Source organism: Balaenoptera ricei, chromosome 13, assembly GCF_028023285.1.
Source record: "Balaenoptera ricei isolate mBalRic1 chromosome 13, mBalRic1.hap2, whole genome shotgun sequence".
NCBI lineage: Eukaryota > Metazoa > Chordata > Mammalia > Artiodactyla > Balaenopteridae > Balaenoptera > Balaenoptera ricei.
In genome coordinates this window covers 21,647,572-21,663,048 of record NC_082651.1, presented here as the reverse complement: position 1 = coordinate 21,663,048, position 15,477 = coordinate 21,647,572, and the positions used below count along the sequence as shown (strand labels likewise).

General features: G+C 39.3%; 1 protein-coding gene across 2 annotated transcripts in view; it reads left to right on the top strand.

Annotated features, from left to right (window-relative positions):
- The first annotated feature begins 1,802 nt into the window (after nucleotides 1-1,802).
- CTNNA2 (catenin alpha 2) overlaps nucleotides 1,803-15,477 on the top strand; it is a 1,194,816-nt gene continuing 1,181,141 nt past the window's right edge. For both annotated transcript variants that reach the window (XM_059943640.1, XM_059943641.1), the window contains exon 1: nucleotides 1,803-1,959. The gene's annotated coding sequence lies outside the window, so the exon portion shown is untranslated. The remainder of the gene's footprint in view (nucleotides 1,960-15,477) is intronic.

The window sequence follows — 15,477 nt, the reverse complement described above, 5'->3', positions numbered from 1 at the left end:
ATTCAAGCACCTCCCTCTCTAAACTATCCCCCTCTTACCACTTTAGGGCCTTGTGGTGCCTCCCACAATCTTACCCATTCTTTACTCAAAGTCTATCTGGGTCCACTTGCTTTCTACTTGTTCCAGTACACGGTATGCTTTTCTCTTTTTCTACTCTGTTCCTATCTTTTGTCACAAATCATTTGGTACTCGGCATTTACTTCTTGAAGCACACTCTACCTTCTTAGCGTCTTTCTCCTGAATCCATAGGCTGAGCCTAAGGATAAAGCTTGGTGGGAGGAGCATGCGACAGCACTGTCCATGGTCCTGAAACATCGTTCTAGGCTAAGGGTTTTTTTTTTTTTTTTTTTTTTTTTTTTTTTTCTTAACCCTACATCTGGTGATTCCTGTCCATATTCTCTCAGGGATTTTTAATTTGGTACAGTGGTGGTGTCACTAAAAAAGAAAGGCAAAAAGATATTGGGCGGGAAAGATAGAGGAATGGACAGATAGTGGTCTAAAGTCATTGCCTGGAGAGAATAAGTCACATGGGTTTGACACAATCTTAAAACAATTGCAGCAGATACCAGCTTGGGAATGAAGGAGGGATGTAACATAGCTGACGTTGCCAGTGAAGAAGGAGTGGAAAAAATGTGTGCACCATGTGATATAAATCCGTGCAACTGTTGGCATGAACAAACACACTGATGCTTGTAGGCGAGAAGGCCAGTTTGCATCATGTGAATGCAGTATCACTTGTGTTATACCAAACTGCCATAGGTTTGTTTGTCTCTATTTTTCTCTCTTGATTTAAAAAGTCACTTGGCACTGTGGCAGAACAAAGGTAAGTGTAACTTACCTCTCATATTTGATAAAGCTGTGCACCTTTTTCCGTTCTAGCACTTCTGTAACAGTTAATTCCACCACCATCAAGCCCCAGTTGATAGTGGTAGGCAGAGCACTTGCTCCCTGAAATCTCTGTGTAAGTTCCTCAGTTAAAGTATAACCTCCGCGAGGACAAACACCGTATACTAAACATTTCTGGACATCTCAAAATGCCTAAGTAGAGTGCCTAGTACAAATTAAGGGCTCAGTAATATTCTTTAAATCGATAAAAGAACCACAATGCCCTCTACAGAGACAGCACTCAATAAAGGCATGTGAAATGAGCAATTGTGCCATTTGTTTTAACACTTCCATCCTCTCCTAGTCCTTTTTAAAGTCCAATCCTCTTTCTCTTGGTCCTCCAGATCCCAACAAACCTCCCTCCTGCGTCAGTCACTACCTTCGCTGCGCTGGGGCGCTGCCCTCCTCCTGCCACGCGCCCTCTCGGGCTCTCCCTTTCATCCTGCTCTGCAACCCTCGTCCCCTTCTCCCCCAGGACCTCTCCCGCACCGGGTGTCTGTCCCTGGTCCTCGGGCGGCTCACCGCGTCCCCCGCCCCGGGGTAACGCGGTTGTCATGGACACGGCACCTGCGCCCTTCGGCAGTGCCCCTTCGCCACCGTCCCCTCCCCCCACCTGCGGCGCGGCCGGCCTCGCCTCCCCAGCTCCTCCCCGCCCCGCCGGCGCTCCCAAGGCCGCGCGCGCAGGCGGCCCCCACCCCGTGCCTTCTCCAGCCCCGCGGAGCGCGGAGCCGCGGGAGCCGGGGGGCCGCGAGGGCGCGCGAGAGAGCAAGCGGCCGCGCCTGCGCAGTGGCCTCTTCCCCTAGCGGCGATCTGGGCCGCTGCCGCTCGCGCTTGGGCAGGACGAGGGGCGGGCGGGGGGAGGGGGGAGCGGCTTCGCTTCCAGCCCCGAGTGAGGCGGAGACCCGGGCTGGCGGGCGGAGCAGGAGGGAGCGCACCTCGACCAGAGGCGGCTGCAGCAGCTGCTGCCCTCTTCCCCGCCGCCGCCTCTCCAGTCCCTTCTGTGATTACCCCTCCAGTTGCTGGAAACGGGCGAGAAAGAGGAGGAGGGCGAGAAACTCCCACCGACCCACAGAGGTGAGTCCCGGGCAGAGCATTCTCCATCCTTGCCTGCCTCCCTCCCTCCCTATCTCCCTCCCATCCTCTCCATCCTCCCCTCCCTCCCAGCTCCCCAACCCTCCCGCCCTCATCCTTCCCAACATCCCTCTCTCCTCTCCCCTCCTTTCTCCCTTCCAGCCTTTCTTTCATCCCTTTCTTCCTCTCTCCCAGCCCCACTTCCTTCCCACCCTTTCATTCTTCCCTGTCTTCCTTGCAGCCACTCGCCCTAGAGCGCGGCTCTGCCTCCCTTTCCTCTTGATCCCATCTCTTTTTTTCCCCTTTCTTCACCCCTTCCCCGGTGGGAGATCCCTTGCCTGGCACAACTGTCCGGATTCAGGGGCTTCCAAAAAATTGGGTACATATACTGAGAGACACACTCTTGCACAGTGGATGCCCTGTGGATTTCAATGTTATTTGGGTTAAGGGTCAAGTTGGATAGAGTACTGGGAACTGGAAGGCGAAGAGGGTCGGTCGAGGAGGAATCTATGGATTTTTGCAGTATTAGGGTGGGGGTGGGGAGGGTTGTCACTTAGACATGTTGCCAACAACCCCCCACTCCCCTCTGTAGCAGTTTCTTTTTTCTTCTGGGAATTACATATTCCCAGTGTGTGTCTCACTAATTTAAAATCCAGCTTTCCCGGCTTTGATTGTCTCTGTGTGAGAAGCCACAAGGAGGGAAGAGGAGAGAGAAAGAGAACAAGAGAGGAAGAGGGGAGGGGAGGGGGAGGGTGGTGACAGTGGATGCTTGTATCCTTTTCCCTTAGGCCTCTTTGGGTTGATATTTTCAAACCACCCGCCTAATATTTGCCTTGGAATTGAACCCTTGTGTCCTTGGTTCTGTCACTATCTATACTTCAGAGGCAGAAACTCTCTAAACTTTAATGTGTGTGCACCACAGCATTATTTGTGGAATGTTTTGGTCAGCATACAAAACACTAGGGTAGATTGATTTGGGAAAACAGGGAGCAGAAGAGTGGAAGAGATGCACTTTTGTTCATCATGAGTTAACTTCTAAAGGAGGACAATGGACAGTTTGGAGTAATGAGGTTATACTCCACAGGCTTAGAAATATACCATTTTGATAGCATTAGCTGCATTACACCTTTAGCAGATATTCTTACCCTTTTTCATCTATGTTACAAAAATTGTGAAGCTGTTGGAAACATACTGTGTGATTTTGTCTGTGTTTACACCAGTGGAAAAGTTAAATTAGCTCTGGGACCATCATTAACAATTTAAAATTTCAGTTGGTTTTGCACCACTTGTTTTCACCAAATGATATATTTTACTTTGCTTTCTTTAGCTTACACTCTGATGCCTTCTATTACATATATTAATAGTGATTTGGCAATGTTCCTTTTGGCAAGCATTGTTGCCGGAAAGTTTATTCATACATGGCGGGACAGCCCTGTCTCAGAATTTTTAGTATATTCATCATTTCAGAAAGGTCCAACAAACAGTATAACTCAGAAATGGAATATTTATAAGCCTGTATTTTGTTCTATCTATACTCTCTTTAAAAAATAAAAAATAAAAAAAAAATATAAAAACCCCTTAATATTTATAAATAGCTATGTTTTATGCTTAATGAGTATCTGGGGAGGGACTGAAATTAATGGTGGATTCAGTGAAGCTGCCAGTAAGAAACTATGCTGTGGAGCAAATTACTGATTTTTTTTTTCTTTTAAGTTATTATATGCCAGTAGTGCAATATGCACTTTCACATTTTACGGGAATGTAAAGTAGGAGTTGAGATGAAGTGAATTACCTTCCGAAGTGTTTGAGTGCTGATTTGATGAAAAGCTGACACAGTTAATCATCTGCATCAGTTTTTGGGAAGTGTGTGATATTAGGAATGATGGATCTTCCCCCTGCCCCAACTCCCCTTGATGGGAATGCAATTCCATAAATGGCTTGGCTGACTGAAGCCATGTGGCAGAAGCTTGGTCGAATTGTCAGTGTTACCAACATTCTAATGCAGAATTGCCATCAACCCTGTCCAGATTTGAGTGGTTACATTACTTAATAGCGGACACAGTTGTAGGTAGGGGTGTTCTGTTGTTGTTGTTGTTGATTTCCCTGGAATGCCATGAAGCTAGTGAAAGACTTTGATAGTAATTATATATGAATACAATAAGTTAGTTTTATCCTAATGTACTTTCACATGACTTTTCCCCTTCCAGCATCTCTCCTGTTCTTTCTTTGTGGAGCTTCATGGTTGTGAGTGTGGGGAAGAGGCAGCCCCTCAGTCAGCCCTGCTTCTTCTTGATTGCAGTTTTGATATACAGAATGATGTGGGTGTATGCCTCTGTTTTTAACGCTGTGCTTACTATGGAAACAAAGATACTGTTTATTTGTCTACTTTGTAAACATTCACCTACTTAGTGAAAACAAAACTTATGAGGTTATTAACAAATAGAAAACATTTGTTTACAGCAAGATTTTGAGAGAGAGTTGAGTTAAAATGAATAAAATATGAAACAGAAGAAGAACTGGCATCTTCAAAAAGCAGCCTGCTACTCTGATCATTATTCAGTTTACAGATAAAGACCAACTTCCTCTGAAGAATTTAATTTCTGGAGGTTTCTGCCTTTGGTTCACTGGACCGTTAAGAATGTATGGTACAGACAAAGACCCAGTACAACATCTTGTGGACCTTGTAGGAAATATTCTGGAACATTCTCTGTGCCTTTCTCAGAGTTCTTAAAACCTGCTCAACCCTCAGCTAAGTATATGCACTATTCAAAAGATGTCAAAGACACTCTCTTTAACCTTAGCTTACAGCCTAGTTGAGGAGAACAGGCATTTGTGTGAGGTCATATTTCACAGTGGCAAAGAACAAGATCTTTGGAGAGAGCTTTCAATTTTAGTGCATGCTCTACTTAAGTAGTAGAGTGTTATGCCCTTTCGTAGTATTTAAGTCTTTCTCCTCACTTACAAAATGGGAATTATGGTAGACCCCGATTCTTAGGATTGCTTTAAGGGTTAGTTAAATGTGTTAAACACAGTACTTGGGATAAACACAGTGTGTCTTAAGCATTATTATAACTAGGAGAAATGGCTTAAAAATAATCCAAGACAATATATGATTATTTACTGGAAAGAAATGAAAAGCAAGTAGTTAGAGGGATTCTGAAGAGGACGGTTGTTTATGTAGCCAGAGAAAGATTATATTCAGGAGTAGCACTGGGGCTTGGACAGAGATTCCTGGGAAGGATTTCATGCAGGGTGGGTACCACAGCTGGAACAAAAGCAGAGAGGGAAGAAGCAACGTGTGTTTGGGAAGACTAATTACTTGAATACTAAGGAGTGTATTAAACGGTATTAAACACATACAGTCAGAGTAATTACACTATCACTTGGGACAAGACAACTTGTTGTATTGTGGGATCCATTTTATCACAGAATGTGCAGCTACCCAGAGGACCTGTTTGAGTTCTTTGTCTCACGCAAAGCCCCACACCAAGACGCAGAATTCAAGGTCTGTGTCACAATGAGGACCCAGAGTATTCTTTCTCTTTTCTTTAAACTTCAAGGCAGAGAGAAAGTTGAGCTTTCTAGACAACAAAGATTTAATATCATGATTATCACAAGTCTCTCTTGTTTTGCCTTAACGCACGAATATTCCAGAATATATACTTGGAGAACAGTAACCATGATTATTTATTTTGTCATACATAAAGCTGGTAATTGTAAGGGTAATTGTATTTCCAGGAACTTTATTTTTACTTCGTTGTTGACTTTTGCTTGTTACCACAGGCCCTTTTTTCTCTTTCTTTTTTTTGGTGTTCAAGATTATTAACGATTCCAAATGGGTTATGCCCTTTCAAGTGTTTACTGGGAGACTAGGGTGTGATGACACCAGAGGGTCTGTCTGGGATTGTACACTGAGCAAGTTAAATATCTGCTGAGTGTGGGGTGATAGTTGCTTATTGGCTACGTCTGTTGACACACCTTTATTTTTGGCTGGTGTTTATTAACTATTTTGAAATATATATCCCTAAAACATGTATCCAAAAGCATAAATGATTTGAATTATTCTATCAAAAAAGGATTTTCAGAAAATTTTACCTGCAAGTTACAAGTTTCAGTGTTTATAATGCTCATGTTAATTCATTTTTAATAGATAGACATAATTTCATTCCTTTCTCCAAAATAGTAAAATACTCTTATAATTTTTTTTTGTAGTTCTAATATATACAAAATTAGTCTCATGAATATTATGTTAAGATATATAGCTAAAAACGTGAATATATTTCCAAAAGCTAGAAGTTTAACACCATAGACTGTAGCATTTTTATTTTCCATTTTGGAAGTTTTCTTAATATTCTGATGTTTTAAAGATGCAGCGGATCTAAATAAAACATTTTCAAATGTATCACGTCTAGTCAGTTTCATGTTACAGCACCAGTGATTTTTGACAAACTACTTTCAAATGTTTTAATTTTCCTCATAAGTGAATTTTTATCTTGGAGATGAATTCTAACTCAACCACAAATACGCATTCTACAACTCTTTGAGATCATTACTTGTAACACATTATAAAAAAGTGATAGTCTGACCTTATAAAGCTTAATTTTATAGGGCTTTTATTCCTTCTTATTTAAAGGCCATATCTGTGTATACAACTCAGACTGTTATCTTTCAGATGTGAAGACAGTGTGCATTAAAGGGAGTGAAAAAGAAGCAACTGTGTTCTCTGTAAGTTAAGGTGGTGACCTTAACTTATAGAGAACAGGGAACTGTGGAGTAAGGATGAGATAAAATTAATTAATTTTGTTTCATCTATTGAGCTGAAAAATTTATAACTGCCTGTTCAATTAATAGGACACTTTTAATATGCTCATATGTGTAAATTGGGCTCATATTGTTCATTACGTACCTGCAGTAAATCCAATATCTTTTTTTTTTTTATGACGCCTTGATATTTCACAGCTAAAGTCATGAACTCTTAATGGGGGCATGCCAGTTCTCCCACAGCCTACTCAGAAACCACAACGACTCCCTAAAAGACCAGAGAATTGATGTTCCTGTACCAGAGCAAGTGGGCTCGTTGCCCAGTGCACAACAGAAAGACCAATGCTGAGGCATTGGTCTTTTACAGAGAAAAAAGGCTTTATTGCAGGGTGGCCAAGCAAGGAGACAGGAGGCAAAGCTCAGATCTGTGTCTCCATCAGCTTTTGAGTGGAGTATTTATTTTGGAAGTAGGGAGCAAGAGGGCAAGAGGGCTCAGAAATGAGGGATGAAAAGTAAGTGTAGATTTCATGTAAGTTTCAGGAGTTCTCTGCCCAGCAGTTTCAGCTGGCCTTTATGCCTCTTCACCCAGGAGCCGGTTTTCTTATGTAACATGGGGTCGGCCTGTGACATCCAAAGCTCCCTATCAGTCATTTTAGTCCCTCAATGTGCCTGTGGGAGGGGCTGTCAGCAAGTTGTTTCTAAATCTGCAGTTTCCCTGGTACATTGCAGAGCAATCTTGGTGTTTTCCGTGTATCATTTTGTTTCTATCTTGCTTCTACCTTATGGGCCTTGAGCTTTAAGATAAAGGGTATGGTTCATTCCCATCTGATTTTTTTTTAAAGATTTATTTATTATTTATTTATTTAATTTATTTTTGGCTGCGTCAGGTCTTAGTTGCGGCACGCACGCGGGATCTCCGTTGAGGCATTCAGGATCTTTCGTTGCCGAGCGCGAGCTCTTCGTTGTGGTGCCCGGGGGCTTCTCTCTAGTTGTGGGGTGCGGGTTTTCTCTTCTGTAGTTGTGGTGCGAAGGCTCCAGGGTGTGTGGGCTCTGTAGTTTGCCGCACGCAGGCTCTAGTTGAGGCGTGCGAGCTCAGTAGTTGTGGCACGTGGGCTTAGTTGCCCCGCGGCATGTGGGATCTTAGTTCCCTGACCAGGGATGGACCCCGCGTCCCCTGCATTGGAAGGCGGATTCTTTACCACTGGACCACTAGGGAAGTCCCCATTCCCATCTGATTTTAATTGTGGTTAGACAACAGTTTGGTGAGAATCCCAGTCTTCCAACTTTATCTTAAATTTGTAGGGCCTGAGGCAGTTGTTAAACATCATTGATGCATCTTTTAGTGAGGAGGTAGATTTATTTCTTATTGTGTCCTTAACTACCTCAGAAAGAGCTAATTGCCCTCAACTATTTCTAAGAAAGGGTGTCCCACATTTCTTGAGGGTTTACCACTTGTGCTCAATATTTTTCTTCAGGCATTGATATCTGCCAGAGTAATTTCACAAGATGCGCTTGCTTTTTCCCTCTAAAATGCAGAAATGTCATAAAGAAGTATATACAGAATTCACTGGGAAAAAATGTCTGCGTCTAAATTTATCCCTCTGTTTACTTATGCTTTCTATGTATTTTTAAAATCATATTACCTAACATGAATTCATTCAACAGGCATTTTTAAATGTCTGCTCCATGCACAGCATTGGGCTAGAAAGTATAATTTCATAGCAAAACTGAATCAGGAATCAGGACACCTGGGTTTTTCCTCCAGATTTTCAACCAGCTAACTAATTATATGACTAAACAAGCCTCAAACCCTCCAAGGCTTATTTATTTAATCTGTATTTTAAGTGACTTAGACCAGATGATATAGTGTCTTATAGCTATAAAATTCTATAATTCCATATGTGAATTTCCCTTAAAATTTCAAGGCATAATGATTTATTTCTTACTGTGTCACTCCCCCTGCTTTTTTTTTTTTGAAACACAAATTGTTGCTACTCAAGAAAACTCTTTACCTCCAGTGCTTTCCCTTTCCCAAGAAAACTTCAGATTTAGCTTCACAGTGTCTCTGGGCCAAGGAAGAACTAAGAAATCTGTCCCTTTCTTAACCTCTCCATCCTTCCCTCTCTCTCCTTTTTAAAATTCCTTCCTGGACTGGAGATACAAGTCAGTTGCTACCTCTGGATAGGGACTAGCTCAGTATATGTTTGGCTTGTTGGAGTAATGCCACTGTCTTTGAAACGCTATATGGCATTAATGAGTTTAGAATTAGGTAATACTTATTTAAGTAGTTACATATACTCTAAGGTTAATGTTTTTGCCTCAGGCACAAGCAAAGTCTTATCCCCTAAATCCTATCCCATAGGACTGTGTGGTCACCTGTCTTTCAACCAATCCAGCTCCAAATTCCCATTAAAATTTTTTATGATCAAATTTGTTGAGGTATGTTTTACATATAATAAAGTACATCCATTTTAAATACTGTTGTGTGTTGATAAATATACCTATGTAACCACCACTGCAATCGAGATGTAGAATATTTCCATTGCTCTAAAAAATGCCCTTCCACTTGATCTGCTTTTTGTCTCTATAGATTAGTTTTTCCTGTTCCAAAAGTGAATATAGATTGAATCATGGAATATGTACTCATTTTTGTCTCCTTATTTCATTGAGTATAAATGTGTTTGAGATTTGTCTATGGTTTAGAGTATATAAACTTCTACAAGAAATTATAGGAGAAACTCTTTGTGAATTGGGGTTAGGTAAAGATGTCTTGGATAGGGCCCCAAAAGCATTAATCATAAAGTTAAAAGAAAAACATAAACTAGACTTTATCAAAATTAAAAAAAAAAAAAACTTTTGTTCTTCAAAAGACTCAAGACTTGCTAGATCTATGTATCTTTATTTCTATCTCTATATATCTGAAAATGGACTAATTGTATATAGAACTCTTACATCTCAATAAAACAATCCAACCAAAAAAATGAACAGAATGTCTGAAGACATATTTCATAAAAAAGAGATACCAGTGACCAGTAAGCACATGAAAAGGTGATTTAAGTCTATCAGTTACCCAAATAATGAAATTTAAAAGCCACAATATGTTACCACTGTACAAACACCAGAATGGCTAAATTTAACAAGACTGACAATATCAAGCTTTGGAGAGGGTGTGAAGCAAGCGAAGCCCTCATACGTTGCTGGTGGGAATGTAACACTTTGGAAAACATTTTTCTCTTAATGTTAAAAATACTCTTAACCTATAACCCCGAAATTCTACTCCCAGGTGAAATGAAAACACGCACAAAGGCATTTACATGAAAATTAATAGCAGCTTTTCTCATAATAGCTTCAAACTAAAAACAGCCCAAATACCTGACAAATCCCCATCTTAAAGTTACTTTTTTGAAGTAGAAAACAAAGCTGCTGATGTATTTTATTTAGAAATATGCCCTTATCTGTAACCTGGCAGCAGAGGAAAGGGAAAGCATTCAAAAAGATTTGTAAAAGTGCCAAGAAATGCAGAGGTTGGGTGGCTCCAGGTATTAGACCTTGGTCAATATCCTCTCTGCCCTTCTCTCTGATCCCTCTGTGTCTAGACCTCATCCTCAGCATTGGTATCTTGGCTGCTGCAGTTCTGAGCACACCATCATGCAGCAGTGGTATCTCTTCCAGAAAAAACGAGGAAACTTTTGCCAAAAGTTCTCCCTCACCTCTGATCTCACCGGCCAGCACTGGATCCCCAATCCAGTCAACAGTAAGGGGAAAAGGAATACCATACATGATAGATTTAGACTAATGAGGAATCCACCTGCTGGGGCTGGGATGAAGTCCTCTTTCCCTGAAGCTCCTGGCTGTGTGGAGGAGGTGAAGGGGATGGCTGAGCTAAATGGCAGTTTAGTTAAGAAAAAGGGAAATGAATGTTGGGTCAGCAAGCAGCAGTGTTTGTTACAGTTTTAGAGGCCCGCCATGATGTTGTCAGTCTTGTGGGAAAGAGGTTGAAGCAGAAAACTAGGATTGTAGTCACAGCTTGTTATTGTGGGAATGCATACAGAAACAGGTGACAGAGGTACCCTAGGAAAAGAGGAAGGGAAACATTTAGATCCTAGCACACAGCATGAACCGGTGGAGGGAGGAGGAGTCTAGATCCACTGGGATCATTCAAAGTGGGCAAGCATACACATAGTGACAAGCAGAGCTAGGCATACTGGGGCCCATGGAGTTGGGACAGGAGGCAAAAGTCAGTGCTGGCAGTAGTCTGGAATCCAGGCAGGCAAACTCGATTGCAGTTTGCCCATCTGTGAAATCAGGACCTCAGGCAAGAAGATTTTCATGTTTTGCTTGTTAAGGCAGAAGCTAAAACAGTAATTATTTTCTGTTTTTTTAAAGGTGTCAACCACTTTAGATTCTGTGTCAAGGAGAGGAGCCATACCTTTGCTTTTTCTAATATTTCCCTGTTATAATCCTGGGCCCCCATTAGTTTCTTAATAAATACTAGCTGATTGAATTAAGTCTCCAAACTCATTCTGTCTTTGAACAAATCAGACAGGTTTTCTGGTTAAACACATGTTGCAGTCATTCATCAGATACTTTCTTACGAATTATTCAAATTGCTGTTTTGGGGGTCACATCCCTGGATCCATATATGAGTAAGATATAGTACTTGACCCTGTGAGTTGACAGTCTAGTAGACGTGAAAAGTATCGGAATGGTTTAATACCAGAGTATGATACAAAGTGTATTACAGTGTGGTACTGACTTCTCAGGGGCGTGCATCAAAAGTCCAGGCAGACCCCAAATTGGAAACATTTTCTCACAAAGGATGGGAGAGAGATGGAGGGGGGGATGACCTTGTATTAGTACTTGTAAATTCAGTCCTGCCTTGGTCTGGGAACTGGGACAGGGCTGAGCCAGCAGGAAGATGGGATCAGTGAGCACAGCAGTGGGAGAGGTGAAGTCACATCCAGGATAACTGAAGCTGGGATGCTGATAACTGCTCAGTGGGCAGCTGAAAAGTGGGACTGCAGTGAAGGTGATAGGCTGGGAGTAGAGAAATATTTTGGCATTTTCCGTATAAAGGTATCTCAAGAATGCAATAACAGAAGATACACTGTTTCAGAAAGAACATGTTTTGTCTTTGACACTTCAACAATACATGCCCATTGTAGAACATCTAGAAAGCAACCAGAAAAAGAAACTTGAAAATAAAAATTACTGCAGTCCGTCTATCCAGTGAACATTTGGCGAATTTTGAGCTTTTTTCCCCTTTGACTATATCTGAATTTGTCACGTAGAGGTCTTTTTAAAGCAAAGCTGAGATATAATTTTATGTTCTATTTTTTTAAACTAAACATATCTAAGCATTTACTGAGATAGTAAAAAAACCTTCCTTTATGTTAATTTCTGTGTAATATTACATTGATTGGAATTTAAGTTTCTAGTTTTTGGCTGTCTACAGAGGTGAAATGTTTGCATTGATCTGCCTTCAAATATGGGCTGAGGTTGACTTTGGGGGCACTGTGAGAGTGCCTCAAAGATATAGATGGTCAATGTGTATATATGTATATAATATTTTCAATATATATAGTATTTACTTAAATGGTAACATGGTATTGTATACCTCATTTTTATTTCACATACAGCTTAGCTGGTAACATGAGTTATCACCATTATATTTTCACTGCTGCCTATTATTTTATAGTGTGATTATACCATGCTTTATTTAATCCTTATCTTTTCATAGACATTTAGTTTGTTCCTGCTATTTTGCTATTTCAAACAATGTTGTGGTGAACATCCTTACATTGGTTTCTTGCCCACATGTATTAGTATATTTTTTGAAAGGTAGATTGATCACTGTAATTTTGGGTCATGAGATATGTGCATCTTAGATTTTAGTAGTTGATGCCTAATTACTCTTCAAAATGGTAGTACTAATTCATATTCCATCAGCAGCTATGAACGTGCATATGTCCTTACTCTTTTACTAATACATGATAATTTTAAACTTGGAAAAGTTTACCACTGAATAGGTAAGAATGGTATGTCTTTGTCATAGAGGTTGTATCTCTGATTTCTAGAAAGGTTGATTATCTTTTCATTTGATTTTTTGGCCTAATGGCCAAGTTTTGCCTCTGCTGTCATGAGTGTGTTCACATCTCTGCCCATGTTTTTCTAGTGGATTATTTATCTTATTTTAATTTATAGGACTTATTCTCTGGGTATAAAAAATTTGTTGTTATACTGTTTTAACTATTATAGAGTATGCTGTGATATACAGTAAGTGATGGTTTTTCTTTTTCCAAAGTTCCTTATCTATTTTTGTACCATTTCTTCGGAAGGATATGATAACGAGGTTATCAAATTCATCAATAACACCTTTGGTATTTTAACTGGTATGGTATTTAATTTAAGATGATTTGAGGGAAGGATAACAACTTTCTAACTCGTAGTCTTTCCATTGCCATGTCTCTCCATTTATTAAAGCCATTTTTTGTGCCCTTCAGTATTATGAATTTTCTTCCTAGTAAAAGTCTTTCTCTTTTCATCGTGAGTTTATTACCATCTTTTTATTTATTTATTTTTATTTATTTATTTATTTATTTTTATTTATTTATTTATTTTTTTATTACCATCTTTTAAAAAAAAAAATTTATTTATTTGGCTGTGCCAGGTCTTAGTTGCAACACGCAAGATCTTCATTGCGGCATGCGGGATCTTTAGTTGCGGCATGCGGGCTCTTAAGTTGTGGCATGCGGAATCTAGTTCCCTGACCAGGGATGGAACCTGTGCGCCCTGCATTGGGAGCACGGAGTCTTAACCACTGGACCACCAGGGAAGTCCCTTGAGTTTATTACCATCTTGTTTGTAGTTTCTATTCCTGTTGGGAAAAAGTTTACTTTTCTTTTACATTTCTTAAAAGGGTATTGCTGATGTAGAAATTATTCCTTTTGATTTTTATATTTGGATTTAAACCCAGTCACCTTGTTGAAATACTTTATTCAAAAATTTTGTTCTTTATCTTGTGTTTTTCTTACCAGTTTGTATGACCTCTTTATATGGTATGATAACAATTCATGGTTCAAATAATATGTATATGAAAATAATAATATAATACTCATTTTTTCTGTTAGTTTTTTTCTAATTTTAAATAAAATATTTTTTCTTCTGTTAGATTTAGTATGAATGAGTCATTCTTCCTATGTGAAATACATTATACGGTAGTCTAAACACACCTTTTTGTTTTTAAAATTATTCTCAATATTTGTTTCTTCCATAGTAACCCAAGTATATTATTATATTTATACCAATATCAGTATGTTTTGAGCCTTTCTCTACATGCGGTGTATACACGGATTCATGTACTCACTTCCAAATATTCACTTAGTACTTTTCTAGGTCTTTATGAACATTTTTGTGTGTAACCCTTCAAAGGCATGGGCTTTGTCTTCTCTAGATCTTGGACTGAGTTGATTGAGCAGTGTTCTGATGACAGTGATAACATGCTTATGATAATGCTCATGATATCAATAAACTTTAAAAGTTTATCTTAATGACTTTATTATTTGGCTATTTGATACCTTAAATATTATTTTGTCATCCCTTTCTTATTGAAGCTGTTGTGTTACATACCATCTCCATCCTACAGGCAGCACTGTTTTTTTAGAAATGCATAAATACTAAGACAGTGGCCAGTTTAGCACCACTAAGAAGCTTTGGAAGTCTCCAGTTCCTGCCTAGAATTTAAGTTTTTGGCACTAGATCTTCTTTTTTCAAACCTGAGGGGAAGCTTAACTTTGGTTTTATTTTCATGATCTTCTTTTATCATGAAAAATTATTATTTTGAATGGAAACGCTTCACTGATTCTGCAAATTGAGAATATGGGCAAATTGCCTTGAATTGTAATTATTCATCTGGTCTAAGCCTTATGCATACATATCAGTATTGATTTATCGTTCATAAACCCATCACCTTAAAATCCTATGATCCACATTAAGATACTGTAAATAGATGATATAAATTTAATATTGAAAACTGTGGTTTTTCTCTGTAGAATATTGAATATGGATGTGAAATTAGTAGCAAGTGGCAAACAATGATTCATAGAATTGTAAGATATTTGTGTTAATGCCGAATCACTAAATCTAGTTCTCAGAAATGTGGTTAACTTTATAAAGTTCTGTTTTTCCTAAAGAATTATACAAATAAGTGTAAGTTACAATGTGCTTGATATCATAAGTTTGAGTAAAGATATCAATGAGCAGCATATACCTGTTTTCTGTTCCAGCTTGCTTGAATAATTTGAGATAGATCTGTTTATGTGAGGAAATTTTCTTGATGCCTGGCTGCCTGTGGAAAGAATTTTGTTGCCATTGCTGTTATGAATAGCTGATCTCTTAAATCCAGATATATTACATTTTATTTTTGCTTGTCCTAACTTACAGTTGCAGAATTGTTCTTAATTAAAACAAGTTAATATACAAAAATACTGCTTTTTGAGTATTTAAAATATTTCATATCAAAATTATATGTGATATCATTAAAAGTTTTATTAGAGTGTTAACTTTGAACAGATTTCATTTCTCTTCTTATTATAATTATGAAACAACTCGAACTGTTACTATTTTGCCTTTCATTCAAGAAACTGCAAATATCTAGTACTATAAAAATATCAAACACTTGTATGCTGAAAATTCCCCCCCAATATTGAAAGCAATTGAAGCAGACCTAGATAAATGGAGACATCCATGTTCACAGATGGG